Here is a 17,616-nt window from a genome sequence, read left to right as displayed (position 1 = left end):
ACGCTTTATCTCGTTTTCAGTTCCACAGGTTTCGGGAGTTACTGCCGGGGGCGGACGAGGTCGGAGCGGTGTGCCCAGAGGAATTGTGGAGCCTGGTGAGGCAGTGATTGCGGGTTTGATTAGGAATTCGGTGACCGAGGTGACTTGGTGCCGTTATGCTAAGGTGTGGGTTGAGTGGCAGGCAGTGCTGGGTGAGATGTTTGGTAACGGGCGAGCGGATTATTTACTGGCGCTCTTGGCATTGGTGAGTGAGGATTTTAGGGCTGGGAGGTCAGCGTCGGCAGTGGCGATTAGGGTGGCGGCCGTGGCCTTCTGGTTAAAGGTTAGGGGTGAGCAGGACGTGTCAAGGGACTTTCGGGTACGGCAAGCATTGAAAGGTTTTCGGAAAGGGGTGAAGGTGCGGGACACTAGGCGGCCCATTTCATTGGACTTGTTACGGCGTTTGGTGGATGGTTTGCAGGGCATTTGTGTCTCAGCGTATGAGACGGTGTTGTTTAAAACTGCTTTCGTGTTGGCTTTTTTCGGGGCTTTTCGGATAGGAGAATTGGTGAGCCCGTCCAGGGTGATTGGGGGTGGTTTGCTATTCGAGGATGTGTCGGTAGTGGGACGGAGAGTGGAGTGTCGGCTTCGGCGGTCCAAGACGGACCAGATGGGTCGGGGCAGGTTGGTAGTGTTGTATGCGGTGCAAGGGGATGGCTTGTGCCCGGTGCAGGTGGTGAGTCGGTTTTGTGGTCTGCGGGGCGGTCTTCCGGGCCCGCTGCTACGTCACGAGGACGGGGCTTGGTTGTCTCGTTATCAGTTTGTGGCAGTGCTGAGGAGTTGTTTGCGCTGGGCGGGTGAGCGCCCAGAGGATTATGGGTCCCATTCGTTCAGGATTGGGGCGGCTACCGAGGCTTCTCGTTGGGGTCTTGGAGATGACATGGTGAGACGGATTGGTCGGTGGGAGTCCTCTCGTTTTCGTGGTTATGTGCGCCCGCAGTTATTATCTCATTGAGGGTTCTGATGGGGAGTTGTTTGTTTTCCGTTAGGTTTTGTTGTTCTTTGTTGCAATCTGGAGTGCTGGTGTTGTTGTTAAAATTGTTTCCTTTATTGTAGGAGTGTGTCTGGTCTGGATCCTGGGGCACTCGTTCGTTTTTTGGGGGGCCCGTCGGGCCGACGCTCGCCCGAATGGTCGGCAGTTGGGTCTGGACAGGTCGCTGGCATCGGTCAAGTGGATTGGAGTGCGGGGCATGGAATGGAGCAGGGTCGTGCCGGAATTCGAGTACTATTGTAGGATGGACAGACCCCCGAACGTGTTGGTTTTGCACGTGGGGGGTAATGACCTGGGTTCGCGGGCATCCCGCGATCTGATTCGGGACATTAAGATCGACCTACTGCGGTTATGGGCAAGGTATCCGGGCCTGATAGTGGTGTGGTCAGATATTGTGGCCAGATTATGGTGGAGGGGGGCCCGGTCGGTTGAGAAGATTAATCGCGCCCGGGCACAAGTGAACAGGGTGGTTGCGCGTTTCGTGCGGAGAAACGGCGGCGTGGTGGTGAGGCATGTGGACCTGGAATCGGCGAAGTGGCAGTTTCGGAGAGGTGATGGGGTTCATCTTAATGACATTGGTTCTGATTTATGGGCCCTGGGTTTGCGGGATGGTGTGGAGCAAGCCTTGGGCGTGTGGCGGGTCCAGGCCACGTAAGGTGTCACGTGTCCTGTCCTGTGGCGGGGGTAGGTCTGGTCCAGAAGCGGTTGGAAGGGATTTGTAGCTGGACCGAGAGGCACTGTCTTGGTATGGTGTCTCTGGGTTCCGGGAAATTGCAGGCACGGGGTTCTGCAAAGTTTGGGGGGTATTAATCCGTGGGGTGATTAATACCTCATCTCTGGGTCGGAGTGTTGCGGCCAGGGATATTGGTGTAGAAAAAGGGTTTCTGGACCGGGCCTACATAGGGTTTCATGTACCGTTTATTATTATGTGTTACCTATTATTCTGTGTTTGGGGTCGCCCGTTGGACGGCGCCCCCTTTGTGGTTAGTATGTTAATAATAGGTAATAAAGGCTGCTGTGGCCAATTTGTTTAACCAAGTCGCATGCAGTCGGTGTATTATTTTTAGGATAAGTTTTAAGGGGTATAGTAACCATCACGACCGGAGAATCCTTCCTCAGTGGTCATGTTGCCAGCGGTTTTGTTATTAATGACTGTCTGTTGGGTTATTTAGAGGACACCAAATATACACTGTTATACGAGCTGCGCACTGACACTGTACATTGTATACGAGCTGCACACTGACACTGTACATTGTATACGAGCTGCGCACTGACACTGTACATTGTATACGAGCTGCACACTGACACTGTACATTGTATACGAGCTGCACACTGACACTGTACATGGTATCACGGGAATTTTTGCACACTTTACGGAACATATATCATGGAAAATGAATGCAATCAAAGGCGTATATTTAGTAGGATGGCTTCTAGTTAATGCAACAGTCTCCTAGCAGGTACATAGCTGGTGTGAGGTGTCAGGGGTGGTCTCTGCTCGGCCCCCCACTCACGGCTGGGGTAACCTGGTTCCCCAAGGTGTTATCTGGATCCGGTGTATTATAAATCCAAGGAATATATTTAATGTACCCGTCCGCCCACCATCTATCAGGTATACGCAGCTCCTGGAGGAGACTGGTGCACGGACTGTATACAGGGTGAATTCCTGCATCGTGGGGATGGGCGCTCACCTGGAGGACCACACTGGTCCAGCCTTCTTCTTGGGTTTACACGCCAGCTTCTTGTACTCCATCCATCCGCTGACCAGCTCCTGCAGGATCACCATGTACAGCAGGAAGATGAGGATCCTGGGGTCGATCTGCGGCAGCTCGGACTCCAGCTCCCCGGGCATGGCAGACAATGGAGAGGAGGATCCGCTGCGGATGAAGAGACGGAGGATCTGGCTGCTGAGGACGCGGCGGTGTACAGGAGATGGATGAATGATGCAGAGCCCTCCGAGGGGCGGAGGAGGGAGGGGGTGCAACAGCAAGCAGAGATGTGTCTGCACCAGCTGTATCTGAGCATTGCCCTCGCCTTATAATTACTAGCGGACACAGACAGAAGAGGACCCCTGTGTAAGAGCAGTATATGGACCCCACTGGTGACACAGACAGGAGAAGGCCCCTGTGTAAGAGCAGTATATGGGCCCCACTGGTGACACAGACAGAAGAGGACCCCTGTGTAAGAGCAGTATATGGGCCCCACTGGTGACACAGACAGAAGAGGACCCCTGTGTAAGAGCAGTATATGGGCCCCACTGGTGACACAGACAGAAGAGGACCCCTGTGTAAGAGCAGTATATGGGCCCCACTGGTGACACAGACAGAAGAGGCCCCTGTGTAAGAACAGTATATGGGCCCCACTGGTGACACAGACAGAAGAGGACCCCTGTGTAAGAGCAGTATATGGGCCCCACTGGTGACACAGACAGAAGAAGGCCCCTGTGTAAGAGCAGTATATGGGCCCCACTGATGACACAGACAGAAGAGGACCCCTGTGTGAGAGCAGTATATGGACCCCACTGGTGACACAGACAGAAGAGGACCCCTGTGTGAGAGCAGTATATGGACCCCACTGGTGACACAGACAGAAGAGGGCCCCTGTGTAAGAGCAGTATATGGGCCCCACTGGTGACACAGACAGAAGAGGGCCCCTGTGTAAGAACAGTATATGGGCCTCACTGGTGACACAGACAAAAGAGGCCCCTGTGTAAGAGCAGTATATGGGCCCCACTGGGGACAGACAGAAGAGGACCCCTGTGTAAGAGCAGTATATGGGCCACACTGGTGACACAGACAGAAGAGGGCCCCTGTGTAAGAGCAGTATATGGACCCCACTGGTGACACAGACAGAAGAGGACCCCTGTGTAAGAGCAGTATATGGGCCCCACTGGTGACACAGACAGGAGAGGACCCCTGTGTAAGAGCAGTATATGGGCCCCACTGGTGACACAGACAGAAGAGGACCCCTGTGTAAGAGCAGTATATGGGCCCCACTGGTGACACAGACAGAAGAGGGCCCCTGTGTAAGAACAGTATATGGACCCCACTGGTGACACAGACAGAAGAGGACCCCTGTGTAAGAGCAGTATATGGACCCCACTGGTGACACAGACAGAAGAGGGCCCCTGTGTAAGAGCAGTATATGGGCCCCACTGGTGACACAGACAGAAGAGGACCCCTGTGTAAGAGCAGTATATGGACCCCACTGGTGACACAGACAGAAGAGGACCCCTGTGTAAGAGCAGTATATGGGCCCCACTGGTGACACAGACAGGAGAGGACCCCTGTGTAAGAGCAGTATATGGGCCCCACTGGTGACACAGACAGAAGAGGGCCCCTGTGTAAGAGCAGTATATGGACCCCACTGGTGACACAGACAGAAGAGGGCCCCTGTGTAAGAACAGTATATGGGCCCCACTGGTGACACAGACAGAAGAGGGCCCCTGTGTAAGAGCAGTATATGGGCCCCACTGGTGACACAGACAGAAGAGGGCCCCTGTGTAAGAGCAGTATATGGGCCCCACTGGTGACACAGACAGAAGAGGACCCCTGTGTAAGAGCAGTATATGGACCCCACTGGTGACACAGACAGAAGAGGGCCCCTGTGTAAGAGCAGTATATGGGCACCACTGGTGACACAGACAGAAGAGGACCCCTGTGTAAGAACAGTATATGGACCCCACTGGTGACACAGACAGAAGAGGGCCCCTGTGTAAGAACAGTATATGGACCCCACTGGTGACACAGACAGAAAAGGACCCCTGTGTGAGAACAGTATATGGTCCCCACTGGTGACACAGACAGAAGAGGACTCCTGTGTAAGAGCAGTATATGGACCCCACTGGTGACACAGACAGAAGAGGACCCCTGTGTAAGAGCAGTATATGGGCCCCACTGGTGACACAGACAGAAGAGGACCCCTGTGTAAGAGCAGTATATGGGCCCCACTGGTGACACAGACAGAAGAGGGCCCCTGTGTAAGAACAGTATATGGACCCCACTGGTGACACAGACAGAAGAGGACCCCTGTGTAAGAGCAGTATATGGACCCCACTGGTGACACAGACAGAAGAGGGCCCCTGTGTAAGAGCAGTATATGGGCCCCACTGGTGACACAGACAGAAGAGGACCCCTGTGTAAGAGCAGTATATGGACCCCACTGGTGACACAGACAGAAGAGGACCCCTGTGTAAGAGCAGTATATGGGCCCCACTGGTGACACAGACAGGAGAGGACCCCTGTGTAAGAGCAGTATATGGGCCCCACTGGTGACACAGACAGAAGAGGGCCCCTGTGTAAGAGCAGTATATGGGCCCCACTGGTGACACAGACAGAAGAGGACCCCTGTGTAAGAGCAGTATATGGGCACCACTGGTGACACAGACAGAAGAGGACCCCTGTGTAAGAGCAGTATATGGGCCCCACTGGTGACACAGACAGAAGAGGGCCCCTGTGTAAGAGCAGTATATGGGCCCCACTGGTGACACAGACAGAAGAGGACCCCTGTGTAAGAGCAGTATATGGGCACCACTGGTGACACAGACAGAAGAGGACCCCTGTGTAAGAGCAGTATATGGGCACCACTGGTGACACAGACAGAAGAGGGCCCCTGTGTAAGAGCAGTATATGGGCCCCACTGGTGACACAGACAGAAGAGGCCCCTGTGTAAGAACAGTATATGGACCCCACTGGTGACACAGACAGAAGAGGACCCCTGTGTAAGAGCAGTATATGGGCCCCACTGGTGACACAGACAGAAGAGGACCCCTCTGTAAGAGCAGTATATGGACCCCACTGGTGACAAAGACAGAAGAGGGCCCCTGTGTAAGAGCAGTATATGGACCCCACTGGTGACACAGACAGAAGAGGGCCCCTGTGTAAGAACAGTATATGGGCCCCACTGGTGACACAGACAGAAGAGGACCCCTGTGTAAGAGCAGTATATGGACCCCACTGGTGACACAAACAGAAGAGGGCCCCTGTGTAAGAGCAGTATATGGGCCCCACTGGTGACACAGACAGAAGAGGACCCCTGTGTAAGAGCAGTATATGGACCCCACTGGTGACACAGACAGAAGAGGGCCCCTGTGTAAGAGCAGTATATGGACCCCACTGGTGACACAGACAGAAGAGGACCACTGTGTAAGAACAGTATATGGACCCCACTGGTGACACAGACAGAAGAGGACCCCTGTGTAAGAGCAGTATATGGGCCCCACTGGTGACACAGACAGAAGAGGGCCCCTGTGTAAGAGCAGTATATGGACCCCACTGGTGACACAGACAGAAGAGGGCCCCTGTGTAAGAGCAGTATATGGGCCCCACTGGTGACACAGACAGAAGAGGACCACTGAGTATATGACATTTCCACCACTGCGTATATGACATTTCCACCACTGAGTATATGACATTTCCACCACTGCGTATATGACATTTCCACCACTGCGTATATGACATTTCCACCACTGCGTATATGACATTTCCACCACTGCATATATGACATATCCACCACTGAGTATATGACATTTCCACCACTGCGTATGACATTTCCACCACTGCGTATATGACAATTCCACCACTGCGTATATGACATTTCCACCACTGAGTATATGACATTTCCACCACTGAGTATATGACATTTCCACCGCTGCATATATGACAGTTCCACCACTGCGTATATGACATTTCCACCACTGCGTATATGACATGTCCACCACTGAGAATACACCATTTCCACCACTGATTATATGAAATTTCCACCGCTGCGTATATGACATTTCCACCGCTGCGTATATGACATTTCCACCACTGAGTATATGACATTTCCACCACTGCGTATATGACATTTCCACCGCTGCGTATATGACATTTCCACCGCTGCGTATATGACATTTCCACCACTGCATATATGACATATCCACCACTGAGTATATGACATTTCCACCACTGAGTATATGACATTTCCACCACTGCGTATATGACATTTCCACCACTGCGTATATGACAATTCCACCACTGCGTATATGACATTTCCACCACTGAGTATATGACATTTCCACCACTGAGTATATGACATTTCCACCGCTGCGTATATGACATTTCCACCACTGCGTATATGACATTTCCACCACTGCGTATATGACATTTCCACCACTGCGTATATGACATTTCCACCACTGCGTATATGACATGTCCACCACTGAGAATACACCATTTCCACCACTGATTATATGAAATTTCCACCGCTGCGTATATGACATTTCCACCGCTGCGTATATGACATTTCCACCGCTGCGTATATGACATTTCCACCACTGAGTATATGACATTTCCACCACTGCGTATATGACATTTCCACCACTGCGTATATGACATATCCACCACTGCGTATATGACATATCCACCACTGCGTATATGACAATTCCACCGCTGCGTATATGACATTTCCACCGCTGCGTATATGACATTTCCACCGCTGCGTATATGACATTTCCACCACTGCATATATGACATATCCACCACTGAGTATATGACATTTCCACCACTGAGTATATGACATTTCCACCACTGCGTATATGACATTTCCACCACTGAGTATATGACATTTCCACCACTGAGTATATGACATTTCCACCGCTGCGTATATGACATTTCCACCACTGCGTATATGACATTTCCACCACTGCGTATATGACCTTTCCACCACTGCGTATATGACATGTCCACCACTGAGAATACACCATTTCCACCACTGATTATATGAAATTTCCACCGCTGCGTATATGACATTTCCACCGCTGCGTATATGACATTTCCACCACTGCGTATATGACATATCCACCACTGCGTATATGACATTTCCACCACTGCGTATATGACATTTCCACCACTGCGTATATGACATTTCCACCACTGCGTATATGACATATCCACCACTGCGTATATGACATATCCACCACTGCGTATATGACAATTCCACCACTGAGTATATGACATATCTACCACTGCGTATATGACAATTCCACCACTGAGTATATGACATTTTCACCACTACGTATATGACATATCCAACACTGAGTATATGACATTTCCACCACTGAGTTTATGACATTTCCACCACTGCGTATATGACATTTCCACCACTGAGTATATGACATTTCCACCACTGAGTATATGACATTTCCACCACTGCGTATATGACATTTCCACCACTGCGTATATGAGATTTTCATTACTTAGTATATATTTTCTCTACTGAGTATATGACATTTCCACCACTGAGTATATGACAATTCCACCACTGAGTATATGACATTTCCACCACTGCGTATATGACATTTCCACCACTGCGTATATGACATTTCCACCGCTGCGTATATGACATATCCACCGCTGCGTATATGACATATCCACCACTGAGTATATGACATTTCCACCACTGAGTATATGACATTTCCACCACTGAGTATATGACATTTCCACCACTGAGTATATGACATATCCACCACTGCGTATATGACAATTCCACCACTGCGTATATGACATTTCCACCACTGCGTATATGACAATTCCACCGCTGCGTATATGACATTTCCACTGCTGCGTATATGACAATTCCACCACTGCGTATATGACATTTCCACTGCTGGGTATATGACAATTCCACCACTGAGTATATGACATATCTACCACTGCGTATATGACAATTCCACCACTGAGTATATGACATTTTCACCACTACGTATATGACATATCCAACACTGAGTTTATGACATTTCCACCACTGAGTTTATGACATTTCCACCACTGCGTATATGAGATTTTCATTACTTAGTATATATTTTCTCTACTGAGTATATGACATTTCCACCACTGAGTATATGACATATCCACCACTGAGTATATGACATTTCCACCACTGCGTATATGACATTTCCACCGCTGCGTATATGACAATTCCACCACTGCGTATATGACATTTCCACCGCTGCGTATATGACATATCCACCACTGAGTATATGACATTTCCACCACTGAGTATATGACATTTCCACCACTGAGTATATGACATTTCCACCACTGAGTATATGACATATCCACCACTGCGTATATGACAATTCCACAACTGCGTATATGACATTTCCACCACTGCGTATATGACAATTCCACCGCTGCGTATATGACATTTCCACCACTGCGTATATGACATTTTCACCACTACGTATATGACATATCCAACACTGAGTTTATGACATTTCCACCACTGAGTTTATGACATTTCCACCACTGAGTATATGACATTTCCACCACTGAGTATATGACATTTCCACCACTGAGTATATGACATTTCCACCACTGAGTATATGACATTTCCACCACTGCGTATATGACATTTCCACCACTGCGTATATGAGATTTTCATTACTTAGTATATATTTTCTCTACTGAGTATATGACATTTCCACCACTGAGAATGACATTTCCACCACTGAGAATACATAATTTCCACCACTGAGTATAACATTTCCACCACTGAGTATAACATTTCCACCACTGCGTATATGACATTTCCACCACTGCGTATATGACATTTCCACCACTGCGTATATGACATTAACACCACTGCATATATGACATTTCCACCACTGAGTATATGACATTTCCACCACTGAGTATATGACATTTCCACCACTGAGTATATGACATTTCCACCACTGAGTATATGACATTTCCACCACTGCGTATATGACATTTCCACCACTGCGTATATGAGATTTTCATTACTTAGTATATATTTTCTCTACTGAGTATATGACATTTCCACCACTGAGAATGACATTTCCACCACTGAGAATACATAATTTCCACCACTGAGTATAACATTTCCACCACTGAGTATAACATTTCCACCACTGCGTATATGACATTTCCACCACTGCGTATATGACATTTCCACCACTGCATATATGACATTTCCACCACTGAGTATATGACATTTCCACCACTGAGTATATGACATTTCCACCACTGAGTATATGACATTTCCACCACTGAGTATATGACATTTCCACCACTGAGTATATGACATTTCCACCACTGAGTATATGACCTATCCACCACTGCGTATATGACATTTCCACCACTGAGTATATGACCTATCCACCACTGAGTATATGACATTTCCACCACTGAGTATCAGTACTCCTGCTATACAAAAGAGACCTCATCTTAATAATGCTAACCTAATGGAAACCTCCATTCTTTACACTGCAGGCTGCCTCTTGAAATCAAAAAATTATTGAAAATTAAAAAATAAAAAAAAAAAGGTTTATATCACACAGGGATGTAATTTCCCATCTCCCGATGTGGCGGCTTTATTTCTGACGCGGTCTTGTGGCGCAGGCAACACTCGGAGCTTGTATGAACGTGCAAACAGGATTTCTGATTCCTCTGGCTGCGGGATTGTTAACACCATCATTGCCAGACATAAAAGGGAGAGGGAAAAGTGCTGGATGCTGAGCTGCTGTAATGTGGAGGCTGCCAGGCATGGAAGGGTCACACGCCGAAAAGTGATGGAGAACTCCAGTTTCCATGGTAACAGCAGTTGCCAAGATGTAGACGCACTCACCTCACAGTGGGGAGCATGGACCAGCTTGCCAGACAGGCGGCACGTCATGTGTTGGACATCTGTGCGCCGCCGCCGAGCCACAGGGCAAACAGAACCGCAACATCCGGATCAATGTGTGGAGCAGCGACCTCGGAGAGGCCACGCCGGACGTGAGGTCACGTGGCAGACGGCGAAGTGATGATGTGTTGCTGCCACGCTTCACGCACTGGCCCCGAGCCGCTGCCAATTCTTGTTTTATCTTGTTCTACTCGTTACTGTTTGTTACGCTAAATTCTTCAAAATGGCGAAACAGAAAAAAAAATGGCGCACACGGTTCATGAATTGTGCACAAAAATTCCCTTGTAAAGTTTTGCAGGATTTTTTTTTTTTTTGCAATTTTTCAGCTCAAAAAGTCAAAGTTTCACAAACGGACAGAAAGGATAAGACAAATAATACATCACTCCACAAAGGGAGAACAGTGTGTGCGGTATATTGTGTGACCCCCTGTATATAGTCACTGACGTATATATTCCCTGTATACACTGTATATAGTCACTGATGTATACAGTCCCTGACAAACGTTCTGTCGCTTATCCATGTTATATAAATAAAAGCTTATAACCTGACTTTAAATTCATCCATTGGTTTTATAAATTACTCTTTTGAAAGCTGAAACCCTCCCAAATTTGGTTTAGGTTATGAAAATAAAGTTGCTTCAAAGCTGAAATATTGATCATTTAATGAACACAGAAAGGTCACATTTTGGCAAGACAAAGGTTTTGTCGCCTTGTCATATAATGCACCCAATCCTAGTTTACATCCTCACCTGTGCTCACTAACTGATCGGTTAATTTGTGGGTGTGTAGAAAAAGAAACCCAGCACCCCAGACCTTCACTTGAACTGCAACTTGACCTCTGACAACATGCCAAAAATCCACCCTGCGACCAAAGCCTTGATTATCAAGAGGCTGAAGCCCAGATCCACTGCAGAGGTGGCTGCACCTTTAATGTGTCTTGGCATCAAGTACAAAGAATTAAAAAAAGATTTGAAGAGACTGGAGATGTTTTTGACAAGTCCAGGTCCGGCAGACCCCGCAAGACAACTGCTCAGAAGGTACATTTGTTGGTTAGATAATCCAAAGCCAGCCCCTCTTCCACTGCAGCAGAGCTCCAACAGGCCTGGTCACCTCAAGTCCCTGTGTCAACTAGAACAGTTTGTAGGATTGTGTCTGGAAATGGCCTCCGTGGTGGAATCAGTGCCCAGAGGCCAGCACTAAACAAAAGGCAATTAAAAAACCGTGTGGCATTTGCCAAGTCCCACAGCCTGCTAAACAGATGGACGCTGGAAAAGTGGCAGAAGGTGGATTTCTCTGATGAATCTTCAGTTGAATTACACCAAATACTGCAGGAGACCTACTGGAGCCCATATGGATCCAGAAAACAGTTAAGTTTGGTGGTGGAAACATCATGGTCTGGGGTTACATTCAGTATGGGGGTGTGCAAAACATTTGCAAGCTGGAAGGCAATATCAATAGCCTAAAATATCAAGAAGTATTAGCTACCTCTTACATTCCCAATCATAAAAGGGGTCACATTCTGCAGCAGGATCTCATACATCCATCTCTACAACAAAGTTCCTCCTGGCAAAGAAGATCAAGGTGCTCAAGGACCGGCCAGCCCAGTCACCAGACATGAACATCATTGAGCATGTTTGGGGTAGGATGAAAGAGGAAGCTTGGAAGACAAAACCAAAGACTCCAGATGAACTCTGGGAGAAGACAAAACCAAAGACTCTAGATGACCTCTAGGAGGCATGTAAGATGCATTCTGTGCTATTCCTGATGACTTCATCAATAAATTGTATGAATCATTGTTGAGCCGCATGGATGCCGTCCTTCAAGCTCATGGAAATCACACAAAATATTAAATATGGCTCTAATAGCTCCACAACTTCACCAATGTTATGCCACATATCTTTTTATTAGAAGTTAATTATTTGTGTGAATTTCACATTACTTTCTGTGGGCGACAAAACTTTTGTCTTGCCAAAATCTGACCTTTCTGTGTTCATTAAATTATCAATATTTCAGCTTTGCAGCAACTTTATTTTCATAACCTAAACCAAATTTGGGAGGGTTTCAGCTTTCAAAAGAGTAATTTATAAAACCAATGGATGAATAAAGTCAGGTTATAAGCTTTTATTTACATAACATGGATAAGCCACAGAACTTATGTCAGGGACTGTAAACCCACTATATACACTGTATATAGTCACTGATGTATATACCCCCTGTATATAGTCACTGATGTATATACCCCCTGTATATAGTCACTGATGTATATACCCCCTGTATATAGTCACTGATGTATATACCCTCTGTATACACTGTATATAGGCACTGATAATATACCCCCTGTACATAGTCACAGATGTATATACCCCCTGTATATAGTCACTGATGTATATACCCCCTGTATACACTGTCTAGTCACTGATGTATATACCTCATATATAGTCACTAATGTATATACCCTTGGTATATAGTCACTAATGTATATATCCCCTGTATATAGTCACTGATGTATATATCCCCTGTATATAGTTACTGATGTATATACCTCCTGTATATAGTCGCTGATGTATATACCCCTTTATATAGTCACTCATGTATATACCCCCTGTATACACTGTGTGTGCAGTGACCTCTGCAGCTGTCTCTGGTGCTGATCCTGGATCGATGCGCTCTGCGCTCTCAGGCCTGTGCTGTGGATTGATTTGTTGTGTCTGGTTTCCATGGGAACAGGAGAAGCTGAGAAACCTGGTGAGCAAGAAGCCGAGCGGAGCAGAGACGGGTACAAGCGTGTGTGTATGTGCGTGTGTGTGTGTGTGTGTGTGTAATATTGTGTGTGTAGTATTGTGTGTATGAGTGAGTGTGTATTGTTTGTGTATGTATGTATGTATATATATATATATATATATATATATATATATATATATATATATATATATATATATATATATATATAATATATATATATATTGTGAACGTTGCGCCCTGCAACGTGGGGGTTCCACTCGCTTGCAGCGGTGTGAGGTAGCTTCAGCAACACACGTGCACAGTCTCTTCATAGAAATTCTGGCAGTTTATTAAAAACACTCAGCATAAACTGCCCTCACACATAAACAATAAGTCCATAATAGAAGTTTAGCAACTTCCCCACTCTCTGGCACCTGCCAGCGTACAGCTCTAGCCAAGGTTCCTTCCAGCCCCCAGGGCCCTCTGCAGACCCCTGTCTGTCTCTCCTCCTGGAGAGACTCGGCCCTACAGCCCTGGCCTGGCTGCACTCACCTCAGACTCAATATCAGAGCCTTGTGATCAGCCTCCATGCAGGCTGAAACACCCAAAGCTCCTGGCTCTGCTCTCACTTATTTCCAGTCCACACACTGGACATCTAGAGCCAGTCTCCTCTAGACTGCCCTCGACACTCTCCACCCAGGTTCAGAGACAGGATTGCTTTAACCCCTGGAGCCACACCCACAGGTGGTAAGGAGTGTGTAATCAGCATCACACACCCTTCCATGGCTCTGCATGTAATGCAATCCTGTGGAACCACAGGTCCCAGCCAGCTTCACATTGCAGAGCACCCACGCTTCTGCAAAACATACCGGCCCTTTGTAATACAGCCGGTTGATACCTCACAATATATATATATATATATATATATATAAATATATACGTATGTGTGTGTATGAAATAGAAATAAATAAGTAGTCAGGTCACTATAAACTGGAAATCCTCTCTAGAGTTTGGGACGATGCACATGGATAAGAGCTGAGCAGAAGCCACTTCAGGAAAGGATCCAGCGTAGAACAACAAGTCCCAGGAAGGTAAATTTAAAACTTAGAGGTAATCTGTCAGCAGGTTTTTGCCACCTAACCTGAGAGCAGCATAACGTAGAGATCCTGATTCCAGCGATCTGTCACTTACTGGGCTTCTTAGTGTAGTTCTGATAAAATCACTAATTAATCAGTAGTAGATTATCATTACAGGACTACTTGGCGTGCTGTCAGGTAGTCCAGCATATTCCTGAGCTTTGTATAACTGCTAGATCTGCAGCAGAGAAAACATGGATTTTATCACAGTTACAGCAAACAGCTCAGTAAGTGACACATCGCTGGAATCAAGGTCTCTGTCCTTACATTATGCTACTCTCAGATGGAGGAGCAAAATCCTGGTGACAGATTCCCTTTAAGTGTTAAATTTACCTTCCTGGGACTTGTATGCTGGATCCTTTATATGCATGCTATGTGTCTGCATATACAGTCCCTGACAGAAGTTCTGTCACTTATCCATGTTATGTAAATAAAATATTATAACCTGACATTAAATTCATCCATTGGTTTTATAAATTACTCTTTTGAAAGCTGAAACCCTCCCAAATTTGGTTTTGTGTGACTTCCATGAGCTTGAAGGACTGCATCCATTCAGGTGATGTGGTTTTTTAAAAAGCTGATCTGCTTTTGCATCTGAAAAACGTATCCTCAAAAAACGCAGCAAAAACGCTGGGTGTGAATGTAGCCTTAGATTAGGAATAGAACAGCCATTTATAGGACATTTCATGACTTTCCCAAATTCCTATGAAAAAATATTCAGCACATTCTGCATTGCACGCTTGACCCAATTTATTATATACTAGCTGTACTCCCCGGCTTCGCCCGCGAACATCCAGCAACAACCCGGCCCCTGCTGTGAGGTCGCCGCTCGTTGCTGAATGTCCTGGACCATTTTTTAGTTGTTGCTGTCCCGCTGTGAAGCACAGATCGCTGTGTGTGACAGCGAGACAGCAACAACTGAATGTGCAGGCAGCAGGAGCCGGCTTCTGCAGACGCTGGTAACCAATGTAAACATCGGGTAACCAAGAAGCTCTTTCCTTGGTTACCCGATATTTACCTTCGTTACCAGCGTCCGCCGCTCTCACGCTGTCAGTGCCGGCTCCCTGCATACATAGCCAGACTACACATTGGGTAATTAACCCGATGTGTACTCTGGCTAGGAGAGCAGGGAGCCAGCGCTAAGCGGTGTGCGCTGGTAACCAAGGTAAATATCGGGTTGGTTACCCAATATTTACCTTAGTTGCCAAGCGCAGCATCGCTTCCACGCATCGCTGCTGGCTGGGGGCTGGTCACTGGTTGCTGGTGAGATCTGCCTGTGTGACAGCTCACCAGCGACCCGTGTAGCGACTCTCCAGCGATCCCTGCCAGGTCAAATTGCTGGTGGGATCGCTGAAGCATTGCTTAGTGTGACGGTACCCTTAGCTAATAGAAGCATTTCACAACATATATTTCAACACCACAGATTTTCCACACAGATTTAACTAAATTGGCCAAGTAATGTGCTCCGTCTGTCTCTTTCCCTATCTGTCTGTCTCTGTCTCTTTCCCCGTCTGTCTTCCCGCCTCTTTGTCTGTGACTTTTGCTGTCTGTCTCTTTCCCTGTCTGCCTGTCTCTATTTCTCTGTCTCTTTCCCCGTCTGTCTCTTTCCCCATCTGTCTCTTTCCCCGTCTGTCTCCCCGCCTCTTTGTCTGTGACTTTTCCTGTCTGTCTCTTTCCCTGTCTGCCTGTCTCTATTTCTCTGTCTCTTTCCCCGTCTGTCTCTATCAAGGTCTATGTCTTTCCCCATCTATCTTTGTCTCTCTGGCTGTCTCCTTCTTCCCTGTCTGCCTGTCTCTGTCCCTGTCTGCATGTATGTCTGTCTCTTTCCCCGTCTGTCTCTTTCCCCGTCTGTCTCTTTCCCCGTCTGTCTCTTTCCCCGTCTGTCTCTTTCCCAGTCTGTCTCTTTCCCAGTCTGTCTCTTTCCCCGTCTGTCTCTTTCCCCGTCTGTCTCTTTCCCCGTCTGTCTCTTTCCCCGTCTGTCTCTTTCCCCGTCTGTCTCTTTCCCCGTCTGTCTGTCTGTCTCCCCACCGACATCTTATTACCTCACATATAGGCTTCTTATACTATGAATGTCTTGTTCCTATAGCAACCACTCACAGCTCCTACTAATAACCTGTAGTTCCAGGCTCCATTTACTTTAATGAAGGAATGTTTTTTGGAGAGTAACTGTAAAGCGCGGGGTTACATTTTCCTGTCAAAACATAGTCTACGACGTTCCCTGGGTCACATGAGGTGTCTGTGCAAAATTTTGTGATTGTAAATGCGACGGTGCGGATACACTTTTCTTTTCACTTTTTCCCCATTATGTAGATAGGGGCAAAATTGATTGGTAATTTGGAATGCACGGGGTTAAAATTTCACCTCACAACATAGCCTGTGACGCTCTCGGGGTCCAGACGTGTGAGTACAGAATTTTGTGGCTGTAGCTGCGACGGGGCAGATTATATATATATATATATATATATATATATATATATATATATATATATATATATATATATATATATATATATATATATACACGAGTATATATCTTCTATGCATCTCCCTGATCTCCGCCTCTTCCTCCATACATTGTACCCGGTAGAGAGCGGTGGCTGCGGTGGAGCTGCTGGGAGTTGTGGTCCTGCAGTGTCACTGCCCCATCAGGTTATCACATTCCCGGGGAATTTTGGGGAGTGATGATTTCCTCTTCCCATTCTCCTCTGGTAAATGCTATTGTTGTTGTTTTATTGTGTGTTGCAGGCGATGGCGTCGGTGGATAAGGTGCAGTCTCCTGCGCTGCTGCGCTCTCCGTATATGAGGAGCATGACCCACCTCCCGCGCACATCTGCCCCTATACCCGCGGCACGGTAATCATACACTGGTGGATACGGCTGTGGACGAGTCTCCACGCCGCTCATCAGCTTTACACTTTCAGGACATTTTTGCTTTCAATCCTGATTTCTGTGAAATGACTTTAGGATCCATTTCGGGATAGATTTAATTTGGTCAATATGATATTTATTATTATTTTTTTTTTGTGAACGTTTTAAAAAAACAA

General features: G+C 47.0%; 1 long non-coding RNA gene across 1 annotated transcript in view; it reads left to right on the top strand.

Annotated features, from left to right (window-relative positions):
- The window catches only part of LOC142250777 (uncharacterized), a 154,743-nt gene extending 137,337 nt beyond the window's left edge, over window positions 1–17,406 (top strand). The window contains exon 3 of the long non-coding RNA XR_012725266.1: window positions 17,319–17,406. This is a non-coding gene — a long non-coding RNA (uncharacterized LOC142250777). The remainder of the gene's footprint in view (window positions 1–17,318) is intronic.
- Window positions 17,407–17,616: the final 210 nt, after the last annotated feature.

This window comes from Anomaloglossus baeobatrachus, chromosome 9 (genome assembly GCF_048569485.1).
Source record: "Anomaloglossus baeobatrachus isolate aAnoBae1 chromosome 9, aAnoBae1.hap1, whole genome shotgun sequence".
Lineage (NCBI taxonomy): Eukaryota > Metazoa > Chordata > Amphibia > Anura > Aromobatidae > Anomaloglossus > Anomaloglossus baeobatrachus.
The sequence above is the reverse complement of the archived record's forward strand: the minus strand, read 5'-3'. Positions and strand labels throughout refer to the sequence as shown.